A 15145-nucleotide genomic window follows, 5' to 3' on the forward strand; every position below is an offset into this window, starting at 1 on the left:
ACACACACACACATACACACACGCACGCACGCAATATGGTCCAGTAACCTTTTCAAAAACAAATGCTTTTTACTGGACAGATGTAGCGACCACAGCTAAGCCATTACCCACCCACTGGTTGCTACCCATAGGGAGAAACACTGCTTTACTTCGCTTCAGCAACTTTTTAAATAAATTCAAGCGTCCAATGACGGATATGGTGACAGACATTTGTTCGTACAAGATGAGCACATGCAGACAACGAATAATAAGCTTAAGAGGCTTTGTTTAAAGCTTTTCTACTAGCTGTATGCCTTCATTATTTACTTGAATAGTTTGTCAACCTACCTAAATAATTGACTTTACCTATTTTAAACGGCATATTTTCCAAACAGTGGCTGGAACTATCAATAGAATTACATTAAGAGTTACTCTATGTACCAGGTATGCTTATTTAGTGAATAAAAGTGTTAAAAGAAATACAATAAATACAATAATTTAGTGAATAAGAAGTGTTATTATTTTTAGAATATACTGAATTCAAATAAATAAATACATAAAAACTATATAATTGAGCAGGTGAGCAAGTATGCCGTGTGTTTTTAATTTGCAAAATATTTGGAGCACTCTTATGTGATTTTTTTATCATATCCGGCAAAGAGACACCCCTAATATTACAGTCATTTTATGACATGGATAAATTGTATTTAATAAAAACATTTTTTTTTTAAATGAATAAATACAGGATTAAAAAACCGACAAACATTCTATGATGTATCAATGAAACCACGATATAGCAGGGGTCACCATCTTTTTTGAAACCAAGAGCTACTTCTTGGGTACTGATTATTGCGAAGGGCTACCAGTTTGATACACACTTAAAAAATTGCCAGAAATAGCCAATTCGCTCAATTTACCTTTAATAAATAAATCTGTATATATTTGAAAAAATTTGTATTTCTATCTGTCATTCCGTCGTACATTTTTTTTCCTTTTACGGAAGGTTTTTTTTAGGGAATAAATGATGAAAAAAACACTTAATTGAACGGTTTAAAAGAGGAGGAAACAGGAAAAAAATAAAATTAAAATTTTGAAACATAGTTTATCTTCAATTTCGACTCTTAAAAATTAAAAAATCAACCAAAAAAAAGAAGAGAAAAAAGAGCTAATTCGAATCTTTTTGAAAAAATAAAAAAAATTATTTATGGAACATCATTAGTAATTTTTTCTGATTAAGATTCATTTTAGAATGTTGATGACATGTTTTGAATAGGTCAAAATCCAATCTGCACCTTAAAAGAATATATAACAAATTGGACCAAGCTATATTTCTAACAAAGACACATCATTATTTGTTCTGGAAAGATTTAAATTTGATTCTAAAGTTTTTCTAGATTTTCCAGAATAATTTTTGGGAATTTTAATCATAATAAGTTTGAAGAAATATTTCACAAATATTCTTCGTCGAAAAAACAGAAGCTAAAATGAAGAATTAAATTAAAATGTATTTATTATTCTTTACAATACAAAAAATAAATTTACTTGAACATTGATTTAAATTGTCAGGAGAGAAGAGGAAGGAATTTAAAAGGTAAAAAGGAATATGTGTTTAAAAATCCTAAAATCATTTTTAAGGTTGTATTTTTTCTCTAAAATTGTCTTTCTGAAAGTTATAAGAAGCAAAGTAAAAAAAAAATTAAATTAATTAAACAAGTGAAGACCGAGTCTTTAAAATATTTTCTTGGATTTTGAAATTCTATTTGAGTTTTGTCTCTCTTAGAATTCAAAATGTCGGGCAAAGCGAGACCAGCTTGCTAGTAAATAAATACCAATTTCAAAATAGAGGCAGCTCACTGGTAAGTGCTGCTATTTGAGCTATTTTTAGAACAGGCCAGCGGGCTACATGTCTGGTCCTTACGGGCTACTTGGTGCCCTCGGGCACCAAGTTGGTGATCCCTGCGATATAGATTTATCAAAAATGTATTAAATACTGAAGGGAACCCAAACGGAAAGCACTCTAAAATAAATGTTGTGATAAGTTTAAGAAACGTAAGCAAGATTATAAGAAGCTGAAAGACAGTTTGAGAGGGTACGACTAAGTACCACCTCAGCTTAATGAAGCAACAAAGGAGTTTGTTAAGTCTAATAGGTCTGTTTATTTACATGGCAACAATGTAAAAAAACACATTGTACCACTCCCTCATATAATCATTAGCTTGAATTGAATGAATGATGCTGAACTCTGCGGTGTGCAAACCACACAGACTGCCAGTCACGTTTTTACCCAGGTAATGAGTGTGTTGGAGAAATGTCACATTGTGGGCTTTCTCTCAGATGTCTGGTGTCCATGGTGCAGAGCAAGATATCACCTGGCCGGATGCAATGCTGCCAAGCAGGGGATGGGAGGATGGGTTCAGGCTTATAGATGTGGAGCATTAACAGTAGTGGGGGGTATTAACCCCTAATGGTCGACGGTACAGGCGACACATTTACATAAAATCATAAATAAAGCATACATCTTTATGCAGAAATATCCCAATCATGTTTTCAGCAATGCAGGTGTGAGCAATAAAACTATGTTGGACATGCGTGAAAGACTAAGTCAATTAAAAAAACGCTTACATAAAAGTTAAGATCGAAAAAATTCATGCAAGGCTTTAATATGAATATGATGCATGGGGATGATTATGAGCGCTAATGATGTGAGCAGTGCCTACATTATGGTTAAAGCCGTCCAATTGACTTTTGCTGTGATGACCAAACAACGTCTGAGAGTGTTCTCACACTTGTGCCATCACTTCTACACAATTTTTTTTAACTTTGTGCATTATTATACTCATTTTAATTGCGCAAGGTGTCAGTTGTCCTTAATTACTTATGAGAGGAGCAACTGCATTAATCAGGAATTCGCAGGTTTGTTTTGTGTGATTGTTATCGCCTAAAATGCCTGAATTTGCAGCAGCTTTTTCAGAAAGTTGAGACAACACCTGCAATGTTTTGAGAAATGTTTTTATTCGTTAACATTGACTGAACTTAGGATTTCACCAATTTGCCTTTAATGTGTTTTTAAAGTGTTTCATGTAACCTTAGCATCATGATGGCAACAAAATTTGGAAAACAATTACTGTATTGATATTTTACTTATTTTATATAGAGACAATGAGAGATTTTCATCACATATCATAACGGTCATGTAAATGAAATAATCACTAGATAAATATTAGGGGTGTAACGGTAAACAACAATTCTGGTTCGGTACGTACCTCGGTTCAGAGGTCACGGTTCGGTTCATTTTCAGTACAGTAAGAAAACAACAAAATATAATTTTTTTGATTATTTATTTAACAAATTTGCTAAATCCTCCCCCAAAAATATTTTTCTTAGTGGAATATTTGATGTGAAGTAATTGGAAACTTGAATAGGTCAATAATTCATAATAACATTGATTTTTATTCAATATTGTGTTTTGAGCAATGACAGTTTGAAAGAAAAAAAAACAGCTATGTTATATTAGTCAATGTTGCAACTTTTTCTAAATTACATTTAGCCTTTAAGCTTTTTTATTTCACTTTTGTTTATTTTAATAGTATTTTAAGAATGTGCCATGGGCCTTCAAAACATTAGCTGTGGGCCACAAATGGCCTTCGGGGCACACTTTTGACACTCCTGCTATAGATAATAAAAAAATAAAATCTGATAAATCTATGGTTGAAAAGCAGAGCCTGGCGACGCATGCGCGTTTATCATAACTCTCTCGCTCTCTCTGTCTCTGCCCCTCCCTCACAAATGCAGCTGCGCGCACCACTTTTTGTTTTGCTTTTAACCCCTTCTTAACCCTGTACGTACCTTGAAAATACACGTAACCCTAACTTAAAATGTCGGATATTCGAGGCATTTAAGAAACTCAACCTGGACATCTCCGCAAAGAGGACATATCCGGTGAAAAGAGGAGGTGTGGTCTGTCTACCATTGCCCGATGCTAGCATGCCGTGTGTTGTTTTTTTTGATAGATTGAAACTTTTATTAGTAGATTGCACAGTTCAGTACATATTCCGTACAATTGACGACTAAATGGTAACACCCGAATAAGTTTTTCAACTTGTTTAAGTCGGGGTCCACGTAAATCAATTCATGGTGCCTCGGTGTGCATTGTTTACAAAACGTGCGGCGCGCTACTTAATATGTCGATGTCGTTCGGTACACCTCCGAACGGAACCAAAACCCCCGTAGCGAAACGGTTCAATACAAATACACGTACCGTTACACCCCTAATAAATATGCAAACACACATAAACTAGTAAGTCAGGACCCCAGTGTATTGCTAAATGTTTATTCACTACTTTACCCAGAAGGCATGGCACCGTTGACAGGAAATGAAAGTAGGTCTAAGGTACGCGGGATGAGTCGAGGACGACATTTAAATACAATGTTACGCGTTGTTGTTCCTGCTTCATGTACACATAAAGCAAAAATACAACACTTACATTATTACGGAAGTATTATTGTGGCAATATTATTTGCAAACGCGTATTTCAATCTGTGCGTGTGTAGTCCAAATTACGTTCGTGTACTACTAATGTGTGTCTATACCTGTGTGCGTATGTTTTAAATTGTCTGTCCGTATTATTTGTTTGTGTGTAAGAAAATACATTCCTGCCCGTATTATAATTTGTCTGTGTGTAAAAAATATCTTTGTGTCCGTAATTCGATTGACATGTGTGCAAAAAATACAAAAATACTTCTGACCATCAAGTTACTGCTAAAACATGAACTTTTATTTACAGCAAATGATGATAAGTCCATTGTTCTTGGCTTCAAGGCCAGTGTATGTGGTTGCAAGGCGCCGATTAGTGGTGCGTAAAAGGGAAGGCAAGGAGGGAGTTACAGACAAATCATTTTACACGTTCAAATCGCTGTACAGACAGACAAGTCGTACATGGCAGAAGTGTTGCAAAAGTCGAGGGTAAAAAGACAGTCAATGAAGGTTGCTGATTCACACACATCTAAATTTGCACACAAGCATATTTTTTCACACACCCTGATCAAAATACTCTCACTACGCATGTCAACATCTCTGTTTGGTGCCACATCAACAAAATGCTGAGGCAACCATTTGCAGATTAACACCGTATGAAAGAAATGGTCAACAACCGAAGGAGATAACCTCCGCAGGAACCTACCACATAGAGAAGGACATACACTAAGTGATTTCCTATTATACAGCTAATTTTTATTTGACAGTTATTGAAATATCTTGTGTGACATCATGCACCATAGTGCACTTTGGTGCATGATTTGATTTGATTGGTGAAAATGATGCCTACTAGCCAATATATGCGAGGACAAAGTAGCAAGGACACACATAATCTGCGGGGACAGGATACAGTTTTTTCCCAATTGCTGACACACTAAATTTTACATTTTCACACAGTTGACAAAGTCAACACACAGTTAACACTACAACTGTGCAGATTTGTCTAATATTAGCCATAGACTCTGCTTCACAGTTTTTGCGAAATATTACACACAATACTTACACACACTTTCCCATCTTGCACATGTGAAGTGAAGTGAAGTGAATTATATTTATATAGCGCTTTTGTCAAGTGACTCAAAGCGCTTTACTGAGTGAAACCCAATATCTAAGTTACATTTAAACCAGTGTGGGTGGCACTGGGAGCAGGTGGGTAAAGTGTCTTGCCCAAGGACACAACGGCAGTGACTTGGATGGCGGAAGCGGGAATTGAACTTGGAACTCTCAAGTTGCTGGTACAGTCACTCTACCAACCGAGCTATGCCGGTTGGTAGAGTCACATCCACATCACGTGTGATCAGGCCCGTCTAGCTGGTCTGATCCAGCTAGACGGGCAGGTGATGATTAGCATTAGTAACTGAGGCTTTTGAGTACATTCTTTCATTTAGTTGCTGTTGCCCAAGTCTGCACATGTAGCCTATACCCTATGCTGTCATTTTTATTTATCTCCAGATATTTTTTCAAACCTTTTTATTTGTTTTCGATTTTAATTTGTACTGCATGTCATCGTTGACTACTGTGATATTTTACTTTACCTGACTGTAGTAAAAATACATATTATCAGTTTGCAGCATCATTGTTTTACGTATAAGCCCAATTCAAAAGTAAACAATGACAATTGCTATGGATTTGCCAATATATATTGTAAAGTTACAATAATCGTTCATCACATATGTTAAAAAGGTCAGCCAAAATGCCCGAAACATGTGATTTTCAATAGTAAAATAGGGTTTTTAACAAATGTGTTTTGTATTTATCACTGTTCTGGGTAACTCACTCCAATATTGTCCTATCATTTGAAGTCTGTGCGAGTGAGATGAATATAAAATAGCATTTTTACAAATGCTTGCTTTATTTTGATGAATGGACATATGTTTTGACCAAAGTGTTGCAAATAATCTAGGAACTAAGAAAATTGAATGTGGTGTTTGGAAAAGTGTGTATATCTTTTGAAAAAAGACATACAGTTAGTAAAATTGTGTGTAAGCCAATGGAAAAAACTGTACGTTTGCGTGAATTGGCCCAATTGCGAATTCCTGGAGGGACCGATTATTACAACGACACTTCTTCACGACACACACAGACACAAGTACTTTAAAACCTATTTATGTCATAACATATTTTGTTTATTAAGTTACACTGTTGAGGAATGGTTTCATTACCTTCTATGACTCCTCTTCTAACTTAAGCACGGGTCAGAGAACTCGTACTAATCAAACATGCCAGATATATGGTCAGATATGGGCCCAAACACGGTACGATTGGACCAGTATCCAGTCCGTGCTGAAAATGGAAGCGGCCTATTAACAGCTGGTTATAAAGTTTATAAATATGTCTTAGTGGAGGTCACTCTTTGGGAGACTCCACTGTCACATCTGCTCTATACTGTCTAAATATTTGGAATTTTATGTCATGCAGACAACATCAAACATTTTAACTGGGCTGATCTGTTGCATAACAGGTGAAGGGAAGGTGAAGAATTAAAGTCTATGGTACAATTATACACTTAAGCGCGCATGCAACTATTGCCAACCAACCAACTAATCGAGTCCCATTTCATCGTGTTCTTCTTATCACTAAAAGTGACTGTTAAAGTCAAAATTGACATACATCTGGAGCCGTCATTTCAATGACAAAAAACATTCAGTTTATGTTGACACGCATTGTGGCATTGTCAAAGTTCTTGTCATTATCGCCAATTAGAACCTGCACCACATTCGATACTTTTATAGGTACCAACCAAATTTCATTGGTAATACTGGGTACCAATTCATATAAAATCAAACGGTACCAATTTCCGATGCCTGGGTTGCACGTGACATTATGTCTGGTTGTAGACTTGGCTCTGGCTCATTATTCATAGCACACTGCAAGTAATGTTATACTTGCCAACCCTCCCGATTTTCCCGGGGGCCCCCAGAATTTCAGTGCCCCTCCCGAAAATCTCCCGGGGCAACCATTCTCCCAAATTTCTCCCGATTTCCACCCGGACAACAATATTGAGGGCGTGCCTTTGAGACACTGCCTTTAGCATCCTCTACAACATGTCGTCACGTCAGCTTTTCCTCCATACAAAGAGTGTGCCGGCCGAGTCACATAATGTATGCGGCTTTTACAGACACACATAGGTGAATGCAAGGCATACTTGATCAAAAGCCATACAGGTCACACTGAGGGTGGCTGTATAAACAACTTTAACACTGTTACAAATATGCGCCACACTGTGAACCCACACCAAACAAGAATGACAAACACATTTAGGGAGAACATCCGGAGGGAACCCACGCAATCAAAGGGAGAACATGCAAACTCCACACAGAAAGACTCCGAGCCCGGGGATCAAACCCAGGACCTTCGTATTGTGAGGCACATGCACTAAATCCTGTAGCACCGTGCTGCCTCAACTTAATAAATGTGTGAATTAATTATCTGTTTCTTATTGCAAATTAATAGTTTTTTTTTAAAGTTGCAAGTCATAAACACGTATTTAGTGAAACAAAAAGAAATGCAAAACGGCCTCAATATACATAAATTTAGGATGCATCAATAATCAAATCGTGGCTCCTGAATCGTAATCGCATCGTGATGTGGCCAAAGATTACCACCTCTACACATTAAAGTCAAACAGCTGGTGTGTAATAAGTACAATACTTACAGGCGTACACTTTGTAGGGCTCAACAAAAGACAAGACTGGCACATTCAACTTACTACTTCTCGGCTATGGCAACATGCATGCTGAAACGTATGCATACTTGCAAATTAACACTTAAAAGTGCAAGAAAAGAAGCTACAGCAATTAGACAGTACAAGTATTATTGGAGCAGTGTCAAATAAACAGAGATTACTTTTTATTATTAAACAAATTAACATCTATTACCACATTAAAACACACAAAAGTGCTGAAAATTGGTACCGTTGAGTACCACATCGATTCAAATGTGCAAAAAACTCATCTCTACCTGCAAGAGGCAGGTACCAAAAGTTAGCTGACTAACAAAACAAAGGAAATCCTTACAAATGGGCATTGTATCCACAACATGTCCGTGCAGTGTTAATCAATGCGCGGCAGTGCAAAACCAGACCCAGCTCGAGATTCAGGTGAATGATAACACTCACGCAACGCAAGGTTTCTTTGTTTACCCCCCAAAAAAATGGTGCATGAAGGAAAGAGCCACTCCTGGCTTGTATTTGTTCTGTGTGCTGCTCTGCACACAACTTGCGTGTGTCCCTGAGCTTTTTGCAGTCACTACCTGCTAACAATCACACACAAAAAACATGACCAACCAGACAAAAATGTACTGTCCTGAAAATTGGTCTGGATCAAGGAATGTGCCCACACTATATGTCTGCAACTGGTCTTCGGAGGCCAATTTACAGCTTCACAAAGTCAAATGTCCATTAAAATCATGCTTCAAGTATAACACTATGAATATAATTTTAAAGCAAAACTCATTAATATCTCAATAGTGTCTTGATAAGAACCAGGACTTTAGAATTTGAACAACAAAGGAAAAGATTTGAAAAAGGATTGCGAGATGTTTCAAAACTTTCGTAGGGGACATGCTCGACAGAAAAATCATAAAAACGCAACATTGACCTAGAACCTACGTATATTACTATGGGTGTCCCGATCCGATATCAATATTGGACATCAGTTCAATATCAGCAAAAAAAAAACCAAGTGTTGGATTATGACAGTTTTCATCCAAACTCTACAATGAGCGTAGATACAAGCAGTCATGCAAAGCTAAATGTCCTCATGTTTACCATGAATTGATTAACGTGGACCCCGACTTAAAAAAATTGAAAAACTTATTCGGGTGTTACCATTTAGTGGTCAATTGTACGGAATATGTACTGGATTGTGCAATCTACTAATAAAAGTTTCAATCAATCAATCAATCAATCTCCAATAAGCACTAAGGTCTTGTATTTCAGTTTAGTCATTTACAAAAGGTTAACATGGTAGGTTGTAAGCTGCTAGGAGCTAGCCGCTACACAACAGCTGAGCACACAAGGTAGACATACGTAATGCATTTTCTTAATTGAACAATATTGCAGTATAAAGCTTGTCAGTTCAAACCACAATTACATAATAAAATAATTTGGCTCCAAGGCAGAAGAAGCATATTCGGAAAATAGCCGGTAACAAGTGTTTCCGCATCATTTAACTTACTGCATTATTATCTTAACTTAATGAATAAATGTGGCCACTATGTTGCCAAAAACAATTACCACTCCACTTCAATCTAAAGACAGCAAAAACCCATTCCATAACGATAGTATAAATGAGTGTTTTTCATACCTACCATTGTTCTCTGTTTGACTCATTTTACTTGCTCAGACCTTTACCAACATTCCACACTACAAAATAATAAAAAGGTATGTGCTGATATCGCATCGATTGATTTCAGTATCAGTCAATACTCAAGGCTCCAATATTGGCATTGTATCGGAAGTGAAAAAGTTGTATCACCCTTAATATTAACCTTATTCTAAAACAAAATATGTTTTAAAAATGTATTTTTTTCTACAATTACTATTATATATTTGTGGTAAAGGGATACACAAATACATACAAAGTACAAGCCAAAAAATTAGACACCTCCTCATTCAATGCGTTTTATTTATTTTCATTACTATTTACATTGTAGATTGTCTCTGAAAGCATCAAAACTATAAATGAACCTCAACATAAAAAAGGTGAAATAACTGAAAATATGTTTTGTATTCTAGTTTTTTCAAAATAGCCACCATTTACTCTGATTACTGCTTTGCACACTCACGGCATTCTCTCGATGAGCTTCAAGCACACCTGTGAAGTGAAAACCATTTCAGGTGACTACTGTACCTCTTGAAGCTCAATGAGAGAATGCCAAGATTGTGTAAACAAGTAATCAGAGCAAAGTGTGGCTATTTTGAAGAAACATGTTTTCAGTTATTTCACCTTTTTTTGTTCGAGTTCATTCACAGTTTTGATGCCTTCAGTGATAATCTACAATGTAAATAGTCATGAAAATAAAGAAAACGCATTGAATGAGAAGGTGTGTCCAAACTTTTGGCCTGTACTGTATTTCATATTCAAAAGCATTTGTATACAGTTTAAAAGGCCTCCCCTTTAATAAATGCCTCACTTGTAATATACAAACAGTACTCTCTGCAGTCAAGGGCCACTGTATAAGAAAATACAATATCAATATTAGCACTATTTTTTTAGCTCTGCGCGCTGTTTCATGACTTTTTAAACAGTCATACCTCTACTAGGGCAACTAATCCCACAAGCATGCAACTAAACAGGCAGGTTAGATGATTTATAATTACACCAGATACCAAAAGCCCCTCCAAAATACATACACATGGGATAATCCCGGGCCTTCCCGCTATAATTAAGAAGAAACCAAACAAGTGTCATCCCAGTCAACAGACTGCAAGTATGCACGCGGTTCAGGCTTAGATAAACATGGTTTTGATTGCAGTCCTTTGAGCAAACTAGTATTGCCACATTACTTCTGCAATCTCTTAAAGATTCAACAAAAAAAAGGAGGAGGACACAAGTGTGGTGTCCTGTCCTGAGCAACAGCTTTCTCGTACTTTTTGGGGGGTTTTGTTTATACAGGTGTTTTCTGTTCCTATGGTTTGGTCTTGCTTGAGGAAAAAGGACATGTATTTATTTCTCATTTGCAAAAGGACATGACGTGAATCTGTAAATGTAGGAATTGAATAAGATCGGCTTTACCCTCCTTGAGGCCATGTTGAATTGTGCAAGTGTAATCATGAGGTGTTCATGAGTGATCCTCACTCTCCTAACAACTCACTGACTATAACAGTGTTTTTCAACCACTGTGCAGCGGCTCACTAGTGTGTCGTGAGATACAGTCTGGTGTGCCGTGGGATATGATGCAGTTTCACCTATTTGGTTTAAAAATATTTTTGCAAACTAATAATTATAATCTGCAAATAATGTGCCGTTGTTGAGTGTCGGTGCTGTCTAGAGCTTGGCAGAGTAACTATGTTATACAATACCAGGAGGGGGAAGCAAGTAGCTAATTTCTTTGTAGATGTCGGGAACACGGCGTGTGAGACGACGATGGTTTGTCATGATCACAATATACAGACGACAGCGGGAGGCAGAGTGCAGGTAAAAAGGTGTCTAATGCTTAAACCAAAAACAAACAAAAGGTGAGTGCTACTAAGAAAAGGCATTAAAGCTTAAGGAAGACTATGTAGAACGAAACTAAAACTGAACTGGCTACAAAGTAAACAAAAACAGAATGCTGGAAGACAGCAAAAACTTACAGCATGTGGAGCAGAGAGCGTCCACAAAGTACATCCGTACATGATATGATAATCAACAATGTACACACAAATAAAAAAGATAGCAAAAACGCAAATATCCCTGATTGCTAAAACAAAGTAGGTGCGGGAAATAGCGCTCAAAGGAAAACATGAAATTGCAACAGGAAAACCCACTAAAATAGGAGCGCAAGACAAGAATTAAAACACTGCACACGGGAAAACACACAAAAAAACAAGTCACAGCGTGATGTGACAGGTCGGGACAGTACTTTGACACAAGAGCTATAGTGATGCATGTTTGGTCATGGTTTAAATTCATATAAAAACAGTTGCGACAACGACTTTTATTGTCTACAGAGTTTCATTTTTTAATGACATTTGTTGGTGGTGTGCTTTCAGATTTTTTCAATGAAAAAAAGGTTGAAAAACACTGGGCTACAGTGTCCGAAAAAGAAGATGGTAAAATACAAAATATACAAATCAACCCTTGTGTAATGTTCATATTGTTGTTACTCAGCCAGCGTTTGTGGGTCTGATGGACCTGTTGCATTATGTGAATTTTAATGCCTCACAATCAGACACTTTTATGTTAAAATACTGAACAGATGTTTACCTTATCCCAATAAACATATATCTGTTCAGTATTTTAACATAAAAGTGTTTGATTGTGAGGCATTACAAGCCACAAAATGCAACGGGTCCATCAGACCCGCAAACGCTGGCTGAGTAATAACAATATGAACGTTCATCCATCCATCCATTTCCTACCGCTTATTCCCCTTTGGGGTCACGGGGGGTGCTGGAACCTATCTCAGCTACAATCGGGCGGAAGGCGGGGTACAGCCTGGACAAGTCGCCACCTCATCACAGATAGAAAGACAACATTCACACTCACACACTAGGGCCCAGTTTTAGTGTTGCCAATCAACCTATCCCCAGGTGCATGTCTTTGGAATTGGGAGGGAGGAAGCCGGAGTACCCGGGGGGAACCCACGCAGTCACGGGGAGAACATGCAAACTCCACACAGAAAGATCCCGAGCCCGGGATTGGACTCAGGACAACTCAGGACCTTCGTATTGTGAGGCAGAAGCACTAACCCTTCTCCCACCATGCTGCCCACAATATGAACGTTGCACAGAAAATTTCTCTGCCAGTTTCTGTATCCCACAGTGATTCTTCTTTTGTGTTTCTGCACCTGCGGTTCCCACACAAGGTTGCAACATTGTTTGTCAACACCGTCTGCTCTCGTTTTCTCGCACATTTGACCGTCTGATGTTCTGTGTACCTACACTCTGTCCTCCTCCTGTCTCAGCCTGCCGTGTGTGTGTGTGTGTGTGTGTGTGTGTTACACAGAAGATTAATTTCCACACTTCTATTAATTCATATATGTAATAGAAATGTGTAGGGGGGGTGTATGGTGTGTGGTCATTAAATATGTATTCTGACACATGTTCTTCACAGAAAATGAGCCAAAGTCAGTGAGTTTTAGTTTGAAAAATTAATTAACTGTATAATTTTTATTTTTTATAAAAAATTAAAATGGGTCCCACAGACCCAAACACCACACAAGGGTTGAGTGTACCCCTTTACTCATATCAAAACACTGAAATTGCTGATTAAGGAAGGAAACTAATGCAATATGTCAACTGGCCGGGGGAGTGTATAACAGCATTGCGACATAAATATCACAATATCCTTAAGAAGTTGGGGGAAAAAAATAAAGGTATGTATATTTTGATTGGTTAAGCCAGTGTTTTTCAACCTTTTTTGGAGCCGAGGCACACCACCAGCAGAAATTATTTAAAATTGAAACTCACTTAACAGTAAAATGTGGTTGTCGCAATTGTTGGATATGACCTTAAAGCATTAGCACACACGCATCACTATAGCTCTTGTCTCAAAGAAGGTGTGCTGTCACATCACATCATGACTTATTTTCACTTTTTTGCTGTTTTCCTGTGTGTAGTGTTTTACTTCTTGTCTTGCACTCTTATTTTGGTGGCTTTTTCTCTTTTTTTGTTGGTATTTCACCGTAGCAGTTTCATGTCTTCCTTTAAGTGATATTTCCCGCATATACTTTGTTTTAGCAATCAAGAATATTTCAGTTGTTTTCATCCTTCTTTGTGGGGACATTGTTGATTGTCATGTCATTTTCGGTTGTACATTGTGGACGCCGTCTTTGCTCCACAGTAAGTCTTTGCTGTCGTCCAGCATTCTGTTTTTGTTTACTTTTGTTGCATGTTCAATTTTAGTTTGGTTCCGCATAGCCTTCCCTAAGCTTCAATGCCTTTTCTTAGGGTCACTCACCTTTTGTTTATTTTTGGTTTAAGCATTAGAAACCATTTTACCTGCATTCTGCCTCCTGCTGTTTCCAACATCGACAAAGCAATTAGCTATCGGCTGCCACCTACTGATATGGAAGAGTTCTAGACAGCACAGACACCCAACAACACATCATTTGCAGACTATAATGAATGGTTTGCAAACAATATTTTTAACCCAAATAGGTGAAATTAAGCAATCTCCCACGGCACACTAGTGTTTGTGCCGCGGCACAGTGGTTTAAAAACATTGGGTTAAGCAACATGCAACAATTAAGTAACAACATGCACACTGCAATATTATCCCATACGTCATCATAAGAAAGTAACGTACCTGTAATGGAGGTCGGTGCGTGTCAAACACCACACATGTGCAGAAACACCATTTAGGAGGCGGGGAGCAGCATACTAAAGTTACTTTTAATAACAAAACAATTAGCAAAATATGCTAACCCGGACAGGAGGTGTCGGGTGGCTACCTCGCGTCACGCGACTTCGAGAGATAAAACAAAGTTTAAACCGATTAAACTGCTTTGTCCTCTTTGTGGAAGCCACCGGAGATGTGTCAACCACGGAGGGGAGGCCCGACTAGTGACGCCGAAGATGAGATAGAAGCGACGGCGTGAAACTGTCCGCGGTTCCGTAGTCATTCTCAAATTAAATCGTTTTCTCGCTTTTGATTGGCTCAGGCTGACTGGGGGTCTGTGTTGCGTTTAGGTACATCTAGGAAATTTAACAACCGATTCTATTATCAAACGTCTGTAATTGTGATGTTCAAGTTTATCGTAAATATTTCAGTAGTTTATTGTTATTCCTAACACAATGTAAAAATGAATTACACATTTGACTGTTTAAATCATTAACATAACCATTTTAATAGGCCGTTTATGGTTACCGAATTTTTTTTCCCAACAGTAAAGGGCCAGCGTAAATGATCCTCTGTGTTTGCAAGAATAAACAAAAATGCAAAAGTAACCTGACATGTGCTGACATAACAAACAAAAACATGCAAA

General features: G+C 37.5%; 1 protein-coding gene across 2 annotated transcripts in view; it reads right to left on the reverse strand.

Annotated features, from left to right (window-relative positions):
• The window catches only part of svild (supervillin d), a 115340-nt gene extending 100548 nt beyond the window's left edge, over positions 1-14792 (reverse strand). For both annotated transcript variants that reach the window (XM_061909574.1, XM_061909572.1), the window contains exon 1: positions 14467-14792. The gene's annotated coding sequence lies outside the window, so the exon portion shown is untranslated. The remainder of the gene's footprint in view (positions 1-14466) is intronic.
• Between the last annotated feature and the right edge of the window lie 353 nt (positions 14793-15145).

Source organism: Nerophis ophidion, linkage group LG08, assembly GCF_033978795.1.
Source record: "Nerophis ophidion isolate RoL-2023_Sa linkage group LG08, RoL_Noph_v1.0, whole genome shotgun sequence".
NCBI lineage: Eukaryota > Metazoa > Chordata > Actinopteri > Syngnathiformes > Syngnathidae > Nerophis > Nerophis ophidion.